Consider the following 14,670-nt stretch of genomic DNA (forward strand, 5'->3'; position numbering starts at 1 on the left):
GCTCCCTCGAGGAGACCTCCTGTTCCCATCCTCACCCCTGAGGGGGTGGAATTCGAGGTGGCCAGGATTGTGGACAGCAAGATGGTCCAAGGCTCCCTCCAGTACCTGGTCCATTGGAGAGGTTACGGGCCCGAGGAGAGGACTTGGGTACCCGCCCGGGATGTTCACGCTAGGGTATTGGTAAGGAGGTTCCACCTGCGTTTCCCCAGTAAGCCAGGTCCACTTAGAAAGGGTCCGGTGGCCCCTCATAAAAGGGGGGGTACTGTAAAGGATCTGCCAGGCACAGCTTCGGGGTTAACTCCCTTAATTAATCAGTCAGCACCTGAATCTACATCCCTGAGACTGACTCCAGCTTCCACCACTCAGGCTGGCAGGCTTAGGAGTGGGAGAGCCTATCGCAGCCTGGCCAGACTCAGCTAGCTCCCGCTCTCTGTCTATTTATACCTGCATTTCCTGTTCCTCCTTGCTTGTTATTCTTTTTCGTGTGGTTTCCTGGCCCAGCTACAGCTCCTTCTATTTTGTTCCTGCTCCATACAGACCCTGGCTTACTGACTACTCTTCTGCTCTTCGTTTGGTACCTCGCACACTCCTGGCTTGACTCGGCTCGTTCACCACTCTGGTTGCTCACGGTGTTGCCGTGGGCAACTGCCCCTTTCCCTTGCTTGTATTCCCTTGTATGTTTGTCGTGTTTGTCGTGCACTTACTGAGTGCAGGGACCGCCGCCCAGTTGTACCCCGTCGCCTAGGGCGGGTCGTTGCAAGTAGGCAGGGACAGAGTGGCGGGTAGATTAGGGCTCACTTGTCCGTTTCCCTACCCCCCGGTCATTACACTACCGTTCAAAAGTTTGGGGTCACCCAGATAATTTTGTGTTTTCCCTGAAAACTCACACTTATATTTATCAAATGAGTTGCAAAATGACTAAAAAATATAGTCAAGGCATTGACAAGGTTAGAAATAATATTTTTTATTTGAAATAATTATTTTTTCCTTCAAACTTTGCTTTCGTCAAAGAATGCTCCATTTACTGCAATTACAGCATTTCAGACCTTTGGCATTCTAGCTGTTAATTTGCTGAGGTAATCGGGAGAAATTTCATCCCATGCTTCCAGAAGTCCCTCCCACAAGTTGGATTGGCTTGATGGGCACTTCTTGCGTACCATACGGTCAAGCTGCTCCCACAACAGCTCTATGGGGTTGAGATCTGGTGACTGCGCTGGCCACTTCATTACAGATGGAATACCAGCTGCCTGCTTCTTCCCTAAATAGTTCTTGCATAATTTGGAGGTGTGCTTTGGGTCATTGTACTGTTGTAGGATGAAATTGGCTCCAATCAAGCAGTGTCCACAGGGTATGGCATGGCGTTGCAAAATGGAGGGATAGCCTTCCTTATTCAAAATCCCTTTTACCTTGTACAAATCTCCCACTTTACCAGCACCAAAGCAACCCCAGACCATCACATTACCTCCACCATGCTTGACAGATGGCGTCAGGCACTCTTCCAGCATCTTTTCAGTTGTTCTGCGTCTCACAAATGTTCTTCTGTGTGATCCAAACACCTCAAACTTCGATTCGTCTGTCCATAAAACTTTTTTCCAATCTTCCTCTGTCCAATGTCTGTGTGCTTTTGCCCATATTAATCTTTTCCTTTTATTAGCCAGTCTCAGATATGGCTTTTTCTTTGCCACTCTGCCCTGAAGGCCAGGATCCTGGAGTCGCCTCTTCACTGTAGACGTTGACACTGGCGTTTTGCGGGTACTATTTAATGAAGCTGCCAGTTGAGGACCTGTGAGGCGTCTATTTCTCAAACTAGAGACTCTAATGTACTTGTCTTGTTGCTCAGTTGTGCAGCGGGGCCTACCACTTCTCTTTCTATTCTGGTTAGAGCCTGTTTGTGCTGTCCTCTAAAGGGAGTAGTTCACACCGTTGTAGGAAATCTTCAGTTTCTTGGCAATTTCTTGGAATAGCCTTCATTTCTAAGAACAAGGATAGACTGTCGAGTTTCACATGAAAGCTCTCTTTTTCTAGCCATTTTGAGAGTTTAATCTAACCCACAAATTTAATGCTCCAGATTCTCAAGTAGCTCAAAGGAAGGCCAGTTTTATAGCCCCTCTAAACCGCAAAACTGTTTACAGCGGTGCTAACATAATTGCACAAGGGTTTTCAAGCGTTTTCTAATCATCCATTAGCCTTCTAACACAGTTAGCAAACACAATGTACCATTATAACACGGGAGTGATGGTTGCTGGAAATGGGCCTCCATACACCTATGTAGATATTGCATTAAAAACCAGACGTTTACAGCTAGAATAGTCATTTACCACATTAACAATGTATAGAGTGTATTTCTGATTAATTTAATGTTATCTTCATTGAAAAATACTGTGCTTTTCTTGCAAAAATAAGGACATTTCTAAGTGACCCCAAACTTTTGAACGGTAGTGTACCTTTTTGGGGGACGCATACCCCCGATGCGACCCCCCCACCATTTTGTACTGACCAACCTTCAGTACTCCCCCCGCCACAGCGAAACAGGCCTTGACCACCTTAAGCCTGTGAGTCCCTCCAAACCACCACCGCCCTCTCAATTCCTTCCTCTAAGGACAGGCTCCACAAATCAATTCCAACCTCGGTCAAATGTACTCCATCACTCCGCCAATATCTTCCAACTCCTGACTCCAAATCCCTGTGTCGAACACAAATTCCCGGACACATCGCCGACCCCAGGAGGGCAAACAACACTATCCGCTTACCCCGTCCTACTTGATCAGTCTTGGACCGCCACAAAAACAACTCGAGTCTATCCCCATATAGACCCACATCCGCCTGTCGCAATCCCCCAGCCCTCACCGCACTAGGAGAAACCAACTCACCAATTCTGAGTGCTCCAAAAAACGCTAGAGAAAAAGCCAAACGAAACAACTCTACCTCATAAGGCGAATTACAAACAGCCCCCAGCAATGCGCCCAACGAACCAAGAAGGGTAAAAGACACGGGTCGCCTCTGATCTGCTTCAATGCCACCAACCTGTCTTGATCCGTGCTGACGTTACCCAACACTCTTACCCACTCCTCCCACTGCTGCCAACAAGCCGAATAAGTACTCCAAGTCGCACTAGCCAACGACCGCTCGATCAAACGTTCCACGGGACCGAAACCAGATCCCATAGATGTTCCGGGCAAGCCAAACCGAACAGCTCCGCTCCCGGTGCCAAATAACGAAATTGATCCCACTGCGAGAGAGAAAGAGCATCAGCGATACAATTGTAAACCCCCGGTACATACACCGCAACCACCCACGTGTTTAAGGACAAGCACACCAAGACTAAGTGACGCAACAACTGAACCACAGGTGGAGAAGATGCCGATACGTTATTAATCGCTAACACCACTCCCATGTTATCGCAGTGGAAACGAACCTTTTTATCCCTGAGAATGTGCCCCCAAATGGTCACCACAACCATGATGGGGAACAGCTTGAGCAGGGCCAGATTCCGTGTAAGACCACTGATCACCCAGCTGTGTGGCCAGTCCCCCGCACACCATTGACCTCCTGCATACGAACCAAAACCACCGGACACCGCCACGTCAGTAAACAGCTCCAACTCGCTCATATCCTGTACCGGCGACATCCACAACGATCTACCATTATATTCCCCGAGAAACGCGTCCCAGACCTGCAAATCCGCCCTGTGCTCCACCACAATCCTCACGAAATGAGGGGATGCCCGGATACCCGCCGTCGCTGCCGCCAATCGCCTACTAAAATCTCTACCCATTGGCATAATCCGACAGGCAACGTTCAACTTCCCCAGCAGAGACTGGAGATAGCGCAAAGTGATCTTCTTCAATCGGCAGGCACGCCTCACCTCTTGACGCAATGACAGTAATTTATCCTCAGGAAGCCTGCACTCGAATTGCATTGCAACCGAATCAATTTAGATCCCTAAAAAACAGATGGTAGGGACAGGGCCCTCCGTTTCACCAGGCGCCAGAGAAATTCCAAAATCCGTCGCAACCTTCTGCAAGGAATACAACAAATAACCGCAAATAGGGGAACCGCTAGGGCCGACGCACAAAAAATCGTCAAGATAATGTATTAACGAATCCACCCCAGCTACGCCCTTCGTCACCCATTCCACAAAGCTACTAAATGCCTCAAAGTATGCGCAAGAAAGGGAGCACCCCATTGGAAGACACCTATCGACATAAAACCCCCCGTTCCAGAAGCAAGCCAACAGCCGTTGGCTCTCCAGATGGTCCGGCAGCTAGCGAAAATGTCAGTTTTTGCCAACAACGCCCCAGGCCCCGCCTCACGCACTAACACCTCCGCTTTGTCAAATGACGTGTAAACAACCGAGCATAAATCGTGATCTATCCCATCGTTTACCGACGACCCCCTGGGAAAACACAAATGCTGAATCAAACGGAGTTTATGGGGCTCCCGCTTCGGCACAATTCCAAAGGGGGATAGCACTAGATTATCTATCGGCGGCTCGACAAAAGGCCCGGCCATGCGACCCAATGAAACTTCCTTCAAAAGTTTTTTCGAAACGACCGCCGAGTGCAAATAAGCCGACTTAAGATTGCGCAATGTAAGCGGAACCTCATACGGAGGAGGGGGAATAACAAAACCAAACAAAAACCCCTCATAAATTAACTTGGCTGCAACCCTATTCGGATATTCATTTAGATACGGGGCCATCCTTTCCACCCTCACCAGCGACAGCCCCTTGACCAACGGAGGAGGACTGAGTGCCTGACCGCTTCCCTTTTCGCATACATTTTGCAGCCCCATGCGAGGAGCCGTTGCACTCCGAACAGACATGCTTAAATTTACAAGTGGCCCCGAACTTACACTGGCCATCATTGAATTGCCAGCAGAACACGAGTATTGACCCAGAGCCCTGTCCGGACTGACTAGACTGACCTCTTTGGCCAATGCTTCCGGGAAAGGACTGCTTAACCGGGGTCGTCACCCGCAACCAAAGCTGGTGGCGAAACTGCTCATCATACCGCAACCACACCTGACCCCTGTACGCCCGATGAGCCTCCCCGATGGCATCGAAATAACAAAACAACGCTGAGCAATTTTCAGGCGCCTTTTCCCCAATCACACTCGCCAAAATAGCAAAAGCTTGCGACCAATTCACGAACGTCTGCGGGATAAGCCTATACCGCCGACGCTCCTCTTCCTTCTTCTTACTCTCATCCCGCTTGCCCTTATTCAAGTTGAACTTCGCAAGCGGCAGAAGAGAAAAAATGTCCACGTACTCGTCCTTCCAAATCCATTCCCGAACCTCCTTTTTAAGGTGGGCCCCTAAAGGACCCTCAAAACAGACATAAACCTCGCCCCGAGCACAATCATCAAGCCAAATTCTATCCCCGTCCTTCTGCACCTTGGTTTGAACAGACACTGCCACTGCTTCCTTGGATGCCCCCGAAACTTCCCCAACCAGGGACCGCGGCTGTACATCACGAGGACCTTCCCAAACCACCGCCGGGGACCCCGCCGGAACTGCAGGCGCCGCAGCCCTATCTAAGCGCCCGACTAACTTGCGCAAAATACCCACTAAATCCGATAAGCCATCGCGCCCGGCAACGCCACTACCGACAGCCGATACTTCCGCGCTCGCTGCCCCACCCCCAACACCCGACATGAAAATTGCTGGATACGGCAAAGTAGGAGTTACGCACCCACCAGGCTGCCCAGGCGCTGTGTTCCCGCCAGCCAGAAAATTCTGAACGCGCTGCGACTTGTCCAGCTCTCCATCTTCCAGATCCTCTCTCGCTGACGACTGGCACTCGCACCAACATCTCCGACACAGGGACCCCGGCATGCTGACAGAGGGGCCGGCGACCTGCCGCCTGACCGCAAGGACCCAGACTTCCGACTCGTCGTCGCTGTTCTTGGCATCCTCACCGAAGCCTGCCCCCTGGCCGGCACATCACCATGCGGGGCGGCCGTGGACTGCACCCTGGACACTGCATCTGAAGGCAGTGGCGTAACAGGGAGCCCGGCCTGCGACTCCCTGTGAACCGCCGAGCCCCGTCAGGGCTGGGGATTCCTGCCAGGACGCAGGCCCTGGGAGGAGGCGGCCGTCCCAGCAGCCAGCCTACAGTGTCCTTAGAAGGGCTCCCCCTGTACGTCGAGCCCGCTGGACCACATCCGGACTCAACCGTTCAGGTGGGCGGGACCGCCGGGAGCGGCGGGGTGACCGAGCAACCGCTGCTCCCGACGATGCCCTCTGCTTTATTTCAGCAGGGGCAGCAATTAGCAACTCTCCCCTCCACCACCATGTCACCAGCGCTCTAGAGAGGGGCGGGGGAGGGGAGCGCATCTGGGCTAGCAGCCGACACAGAGCACCGGGCTCGGCGCGAAGACGGGCCCGCCTGAGGTATACTGGCCAGCGCTGCCACTGTCTCCTCCAACCACCCCGGACCGTGGAACTCAGCTGCCGCGCGCAGCTGATCAAGCATGCTGACTGGAGACGCCATACTCGCAGGTAGACAGGGCAGTGGGAGCTAACTTTTTTACCTGTTATTCCTCCCGCTGCTTCCGGCTCAATGCCGAAAAGAGCGGGAGGAACAGATACCGAACCCCAACTCCTCCCCTCTCCATCTCCTCCCTCTCCCTGCCTCCACTAACCATTTGCCCCCTGATTGGCTAACCTTCCCTCCTATGGCAGTCATGGAGGCTTTCCCTTAAGCCCTCCGTGCTGCCGTCCAGCCTCGTCTTTACTTTGTGACTTTTGCCTGATCAAACCGAGTTGTGATTCATTGTTTGCTCCATATAAATAACTATATATTTGATGTTGTGTATTTTCTGACCACCACTGCAATCCTTTGTTTTAGATGATTTTAACAGTTTTTATGAGATTATATTATTTTGTCTGTATTTATTGCACTAATAAAGATATTTTGTTATTGACCATGTGTCGTTTTGCTATAAGGTTTTGTGGTATACATTTGTAGCTATTTGACAGGTATAATATGCTGCAATACATAAGTATTGTAGGATATTATAACAGTGATCGGACAGTTGGACCTTCAAGTCCCTAGTGAGACGGAAAAAAAATGTTAAAAAAAAGTTTCACATTTTTTTATACAAAAATAAAAAAGTAAGAATTTAAAGTAATACATTTAAAACTCACCCTTTTTCCATTATCAAGAACTTAATTATTAGAAAAAGTAATAAACTATACAGAATTGGTATTGCCGCATCCGTAATGGCCTGAACTATAAAAATATTATGTAATTTATCCAATGCAGTGAACGCCATAAAAATAAATAATAAAAAAACAATACCAGAATTGCTATGTTTTTGGTCACCTTAGAATAAAAAGTGATCAAAAAGTTGCATGTATCCAAAAATGGTACCAATAAAAAAACATATAGCTCGTCTTGCAAAAAACAAGCCCTCATACAGCTCTGTCGACCAAAACATTTTTTTAAAGTTGTGGTTCTCATATTGTGGCAACAGAAAAAATACATTATTTTTACAAAATAAATGTTATTGTGCAAATAGTTGTAAAACATAAAAAAGCAATATAAATTTGGTATCGCCAGAATCGTACTGACCCACAGAATAAAGTAAATATGTCAATTATAGTACACGGTGAACGCTGTAAAAAAAAGGATAAAAACAATAGCAGAATTGCTGTTTTTTGGTCACCACGCTTCTCAAAAAATAGAATAAAAAGTGATCAAGAAGTTGCATGTATCCAAAAATGGTGCCGATAAAAACTACAGACTGTCCCGCAAAAAACAAGACCTCACACCGCTCTGTCACAAAAAAAAAGTTATGGCTCTCAGAATATGGCGACACAAAATGTGCAGAGTGCGATCCAAAAGGGGAATAAGATCGGGCACCATTTATCAGTGCGACACAGGCCACAGAACTGCGGATTATTATTTATTTACCGCATTATTATATCCTCTTATTATGTACTGATGTACTCCGCACAGCTTACATATGCCCCCAGATTATAAACTGAAATACCAGCAAAACCCCAAACAGAAAAATTACCAAGCAAAATCTGTGCTTCATAAGCCAAATGGCGCTCCCTCCATTCTGAACCCTTCAGTGTGCCCAAACAGCAGTTTACATCCACTTATATGGCATCGCCATACCCGGGAGAACCCACTTAACAGTTTATGATGTATTTGTCTTCAGGGGCACAATCTGGGAATAACATATCGTGCACTTAAATGGCATATCAGCGGAAAATCCACTGCACATTTTTCTAGTAAAAATAGTAGCATTGGGTCATACGCACTGCACCCTTTAATAAATGCCTTGAGGGGTATATTTTAAAAAATGGGGTCACTTCTTGGAAGTTTTTGCTTTACTATTTGACCTCAGAGTCCTGCAATTGGGGGCAAATGCTATGGAAAAATCACTAAAATAGACCTCAAATGCGCATGGTGCTCTTTCACTCCTTTAATCTAACACCAATCCAGCAAAATCTGCGCTCCTACAGGCAAATGACGCTCCTTCTCTTCAGAGCCCTGCCGTGTGCCCAAACAGCTGTTTAGGGCCACATATGGGATATTGCTGTACTCAGGAGAAATTGAGTAAAAAATTGTGTGGTGTTTTTTTTCTCCAATTACCCCTTGTAAAAATAAAACATTTAGAGCTAAAACAGCATTGTTTTGGGAAAAATTTAATTTGTCATTTTCACTGCCTAATTCTAATAAAATCTATGAAACAGCTGTGGGGTCAAACTATTCACTACCCCCCTAGTGAATGCCTTGAGGGTTTTATTTACCAAAATGGAGTCACTTCTCAAGAGGTTTTTACGGTACTGGTACCTAAGGAACTCTGCAAATACGACATGCCACCTTTAAACCAAACCAGCAAAATCTGCATGCCAAACGGTGCTCCTGCCATTCTGAGCCCTACCGTGTGTCCAAACAGCAGTTTGTGACAACATATGGGGTATTATCGTATTTGAGAGAACTTGATTTACAAATGTTGGTGTTCTTTTTCTCTTTTATTCCCAAAAAATCGGAGCTGAAAAGACTTTTTGTGTGAAAAATGTTTCGATTTTAATTTCTATGACCTAATTTCAATAAATTCAGCAAAACACCTGTGGTGTTAAAATGCTTACTATGCCCTTAGATTAATTCCTTGGGAGTGTAGTCCCGAAATGGCGTCTTTTTGGGGATGTTTCCTATGTTTTGGCACCACAAGACCTCTTCAAACATGACATGGTGCCTAAAATATATTCTAATAAAAAGGAGGCCCCAAAATCTAGTAGGTGCTCCTTTGCTTCTGAGGCCTGTGCTTCAGTCCACCAGGGCCACATGTGTGACATTTTTAAAAGCTGCAGAATCTGAACGATAAATATTGAGCTGAGTTTCTCTCCTAAAACCTTCTGTGTTACAGAAATAAAATGGATTATAATGGAATTTCTTAAAAAAATAATAATATATATATATTTGTAAATTTCACCTCCAAAATGTTAACTAGTAACTATTTTGTGTTGTATTACTATCTGTCTTACAAGCAGATACACTCAAATTTAGAAAAATCAAAAATTTTCAAAAATGTCTCTAAATGTAGGTGTTTTTCACAAATAAACACTAAAGGTATTGACCAAATTTTACTATTAACATAAAGTACAATGTGTCACGAGAAAAAAATTCTCAGAATCGCTTGGATAAAAGAATAGCATTCCAAAGTTATTACCAGGTAAAGTGACACAGGTCAGATTTGAAAAATGGTGTCTGAGCCTTAAAGAGGCTCTGTCACCAGATTTTGCAACCCCTATCTGCTATTGCAGCAGATCGGCGCTGCAATGTAGATTACAGTAACGTTTTTATTTTTAAAAAACGAGCATTTTTGGCCAAGTTATGGCCATTTTTGTATTTATGCAAATGAGGCTTGCAAAAGTACAACTGGGCGTGTTGTATGTATTATGTGCGTACATCGGGGCGTGTTTACTACTTTTACTAGCTGGGCGTTGTGTATAGAAGTATCATCCACTTCTCTTCAGAACGCCCACCTTCTGGCAGTGCAGACACAACGTGTTCTCGAGAGATCACGCTGTGACGTCACTTCCCCAGGTCCTGCATCGTGTCGGCCACATCGGCACCAGAGGCTACAGATGATTCTGCAGCAGCATCAGCGTTTGCAGGTAAATCGATGTAGCTACTTACCTGCAAACGCTGATGCTGCTGCAGAATCAACTGTATCCTCTGGTGCCGACACGATGCAGGACCTGTGAGTGACGTCACAGATCTGCCCTGCCAGAAGCTGGGCGTTGTGTAGAGAAGTGGATGATACTTCTCGTCAGAACGCCCAGCTAGTAAAAGTAGTAAACACGCCCCGATGTACGCAAATAATACACGCCCAGTTGTACTTTTACTTTTCAACACGCCCACTTGTACTTTTGCAAGCCTCATTTGCATAAATACAAAAATGGTCATAACTTGGCCAAAAATGCTCGTTTTTTAAAAATAAAAACGTTACTGTAATCTACATTGCAGCGCCTATCTGCTGCAATAGCAGATAGGGGTTGCAAAATGTGGTGACAGAGCCTCTTTAAGGCCCAAACTAGGCTGCATCATTAATGGGTTAAAGTGGTTTTACAACTCATAAAGTGGGGGGAATACAATTAGGATATGTCATCACTTTCTGATCGTGGAGTTCTGACTGCCATGACTACTTGATGTTTAGTAAAGCCAATCCCTGTCTTTACAGTTTACAAATGGGCCATCAATTGTCTTAGAAATGACCCAGATCAAGAGACTATGAAGGAATTCTTCAGTTCTCTTGACTATAAATGCAGCAGAGATTGTGGTATCCATAAAAATATAATGCAGCCATTTTTAATGAATACATATGGTTGTTGGCCTTCTACCCGCTCTGGTAGGCCTATGATATGTATAATTTACGCTGCATTCGTTCACATCAGGTATGACCGTCTTGTCTCAAGATGCCTAGATCGATTCTTACCACCTCTATTACCTTTCCAGGACATGGTACATGAGGTAATGGCTGCCCACAGCTGTTCTGATGCCTATTACAAGCTGGTAGGGGAATTGTGAAGCAGTATGTATTCAGGATTGTAAGGAGTAAGAGGGCTGAGCACAGGAGATTCAGCATGTAGCGTGTTCTTACTGGTGCAGAGTCACATCCTCTAATGGGGGTCTTTAGGGTTTATTAAAATTCAAAACTAAAATTATATATTTTAAGATAATATAAATGATTTCCCACATGTCACACAGACAGAAATGATCATTTATCCCCTATAAAGAATTCATCAGAGAACGTTCCCATTAAAAACTTCAATTTTATTATTTTCAATAAAAAAATACTCTATACAGTAAAGCAATTGATGAAAACACCCGGAAAAATTACAGATCACACTAAACTTTTCTAGAGGTACAAATCATACAATATCATCAAATTCATATTCCCAATGGTAAAGCCATACTAATATATGTAAATTATGGGTGTGGTCATAAAAGCAGCTCAAACCGGTTATAGCTATTGTGATGTCACAGAGCTTGGGTATAAACAATGATGTTGGTCACAGAGCTGTCACTATCAGTTGGATGTGACCGGTAAGTTCTCTATCAATGCTACATCTGTACTTCACGCTAATTAATTTGTTTTATTAGGAACATTGAATTATTCCATCTCTAGAAGATATTGTGTGATAGTGGTAGTAATATGGTATTAGTATTAGTGTGCAATTAAATTGCTCAAGTATCTTAGATTTGCAGGGTAAGTGGCCAAAATTTGAGCTCCCTTATTATCATTATGTCTACCACTTGTAAAAGAGAAATTTCAATATGCTCATATTAGAAGACTGTATATTAGTGGACTATAATTCCTTATAATATTTAGGTTCACCAGAAATAATTACAATTTAATTCAATTCTGAATTTTGATCAATTGATATAAAAATTATTAGTGGGGAATTGATACTGGTCTGGGGCTATTTATCACGGTTTGGGCTAGGCCCTTTATTTCCAGTGAATGGTAATGTAAAGACTATTTAGACCATTGCATGCTTCCGACTTTGTGAGACTAGTTTGGTAAAGACCCTTCCGTATTTCTGTATGACGTTGCCCCTTTGCACAAAGCACGGTCCATAAAGACATGGAGTGATAAGTTTGGTGTGGAGGAACTTGACACTCTGCACAGAGCCCTGACCCCAACATCCGAGCCTGAACTCACAAATGCTCTTTTAATTAAATGGGCAAAAATTCCAACAAACATGCTACAAAATCTTGTGGAAAGCCTTGTCAGAAGAAGTTATAGCCACAAAGGGGGGCCCAACTTCATATTAACATCCATGGCTTTGTAATGGGAAGTATCACAAGCTTATAATGGTGTAAAGGGTCAGCTGTCCACATCTTTTGGCCACATAGTGTATTTTGGGTTTATGTATTGTGATGTCACTACTATTAAAAATAATGATAAATCCATATTGATATATGCAAATTATGGGTGAGGTCATAAAAGCAGCTCACCCCGGGTATAGCTATTGTGATGTCACAGAGCGTGGGTGTATACTATGGTGCTGGCCTCAGAGCTGTCACTCATCAGTTGGATGTGACCGGTAAGTACTCTATCAGCACTACGTCTCTAGATGAGTCTCATCTATCAGTTTCTTTATGAATATTTTATTCTTAGGTACAATTCTGCTGTGTCTGCCATTTAAAGTTTAGTTTATATTTGGAATAGTTATACTAATATACTAAGAAGTTGCTAAATGGCAATATGGCGGCCTGTGACTTCTGCTCCAGAGACAGAATGCAGCTTGCAGACAAAAATTGCCATCTGTATTCTGCTGGTAAATTGATAAAGCAAATTCAAAGAAAGGGAATGTGAATGTCCTGCAGCCCTGAGAACTTATTATTGGAACCCTTCAGTTTATAACAGGAGTAATTCACGTAATAAATATTTACTAGGGAATTACTAATTATGCATTTGAGGTTTTCTATTTGTGTAAAATACACAATTATTATTATTATTATTAATAATAATAATTACTAATATAAAAATGTTAGGGAAGTGACTTCTTAAGAACAGCCCTGACCCCATAATCCTGTATCCTCAAAAGCAATTGTCATTTTTCATTAATATATATATATATATATATATATATATATATATATATATTTATATATATATCTATATATATAAAATGTAATAATGTCTATAACAAACGACAGAGGTTGTAAATTATAGTTAGTATCTCATATAAAAATTACATAAACCCCGGAAATGTCATACCGTATGGTCAATTCAACAACCAATACATTGTTCCAGAATCCAAACCCCAAGCAATGTCATTCACAGGGGGTCCAAGCCCCAAGACCTCAAGCAATGTGATCTTCAAACACGTCTGATTGTCCAGATCCTGTACTTGGAATACCCCTTTTATAACTAATTTCTCCAGCTGGTTTTCTTTAAGTTTTCCCTAACTATTTATTTTTCTGGTCATTCTAGATCTTGCTGTTGGATTGACACTGTTGGATTACTGTGTTGCTTTTACGGTCAGCGATTTGTCCTATTTTCAGAGAACTAGAGGCGATTAGTTAAATTCAATCTTTACTGTCGCCTGGTTTTCTACCACGGACATTGGTGCAGTTTTGCACCCGGGTTATTAACCAACCATGCCCTTTTGGAAAAAATCAAAAAAATATCATGTGTCTCAGATTCCTGATAATAGAAATCTGATGAAAGAGATACCAACTATGGAGGAACCTAACATCTCACTCCAGAAGTTTTCCAACATCAAAGATATGCCAGCCGAAAAATACAGCGATCCAAGTCACAGCAAACCTTGTGACATTGGCTCAAAGAACGCCAAGAAGAGCGCAATCAGGAGCTTGGGCAGCAGCGCTGTGATTGGCGCTAAAGAACTGGATCGCTGTTTCCCAAATAGACGGCTGAGATTATACGTTGCCACCTGGAATATGGAGGGAAAGGTGAGAAGAAATATACAATATCTATTGTGAACCATGAGTGTATCTGATCTAAGGCTATGTTCACACGGAGTATTTTGCAGAGTTTTTTGACGTGGAAACCGCATCGCAAAACTCAGCAAAAACGGCCCGAAAATGCCTCCCATTTATTTCAATGGGAGGCGTCGGCGTCTTTTTCCCGCGAGCAGTAAAACTGCCTCGCGGTAAAAAGAAGCGACATGCCCTATCTTCGGGTGCTTCCGCCTCTGACCTCTCATTGACTACAATGGGAGGCAGATAAAGCGTATTTCGCAGTGTTTTATGCCCGCGGCGTTCAATGGCCGCGGGCGAAAAACGCCTTGAAAAACTCTGCGAAAATCGGCGTGCAGGGAGAGGAAAATCTGCCTAAAACTTCCAAACGGAATTTTGAGGCAGATATTCCTCCTGCAAAATACTCCGTGTGAACATAGCCTAAAGTTGGATAAATTTGCAGTTGGATATGAGATAGACATATTATATACTACCCTAGGCCCAAATGTTCTAAACATTTGGGCCAATCAATGTTGCTGCACACACTGCAAACTTGTCAAACTAATAATCTATGTCTTTGGAATGGCAATGCCTCTGATCCTAAGACTGCAGCACTGGCCATAGTCTATAAAGACTAAAATCCAATTCGATCAGATATAATTTTTTGTAGGTGATATAGAAGATGTCAGTTTGGTTGGTGCTCTGTGTATACATT

This window comes from Rhinoderma darwinii, chromosome 7, assembly GCF_050947455.1.
Source record: "Rhinoderma darwinii isolate aRhiDar2 chromosome 7, aRhiDar2.hap1, whole genome shotgun sequence".
NCBI classification, from domain to species: Eukaryota; Metazoa; Chordata; class Amphibia; order Anura; family Rhinodermatidae; genus Rhinoderma; species Rhinoderma darwinii.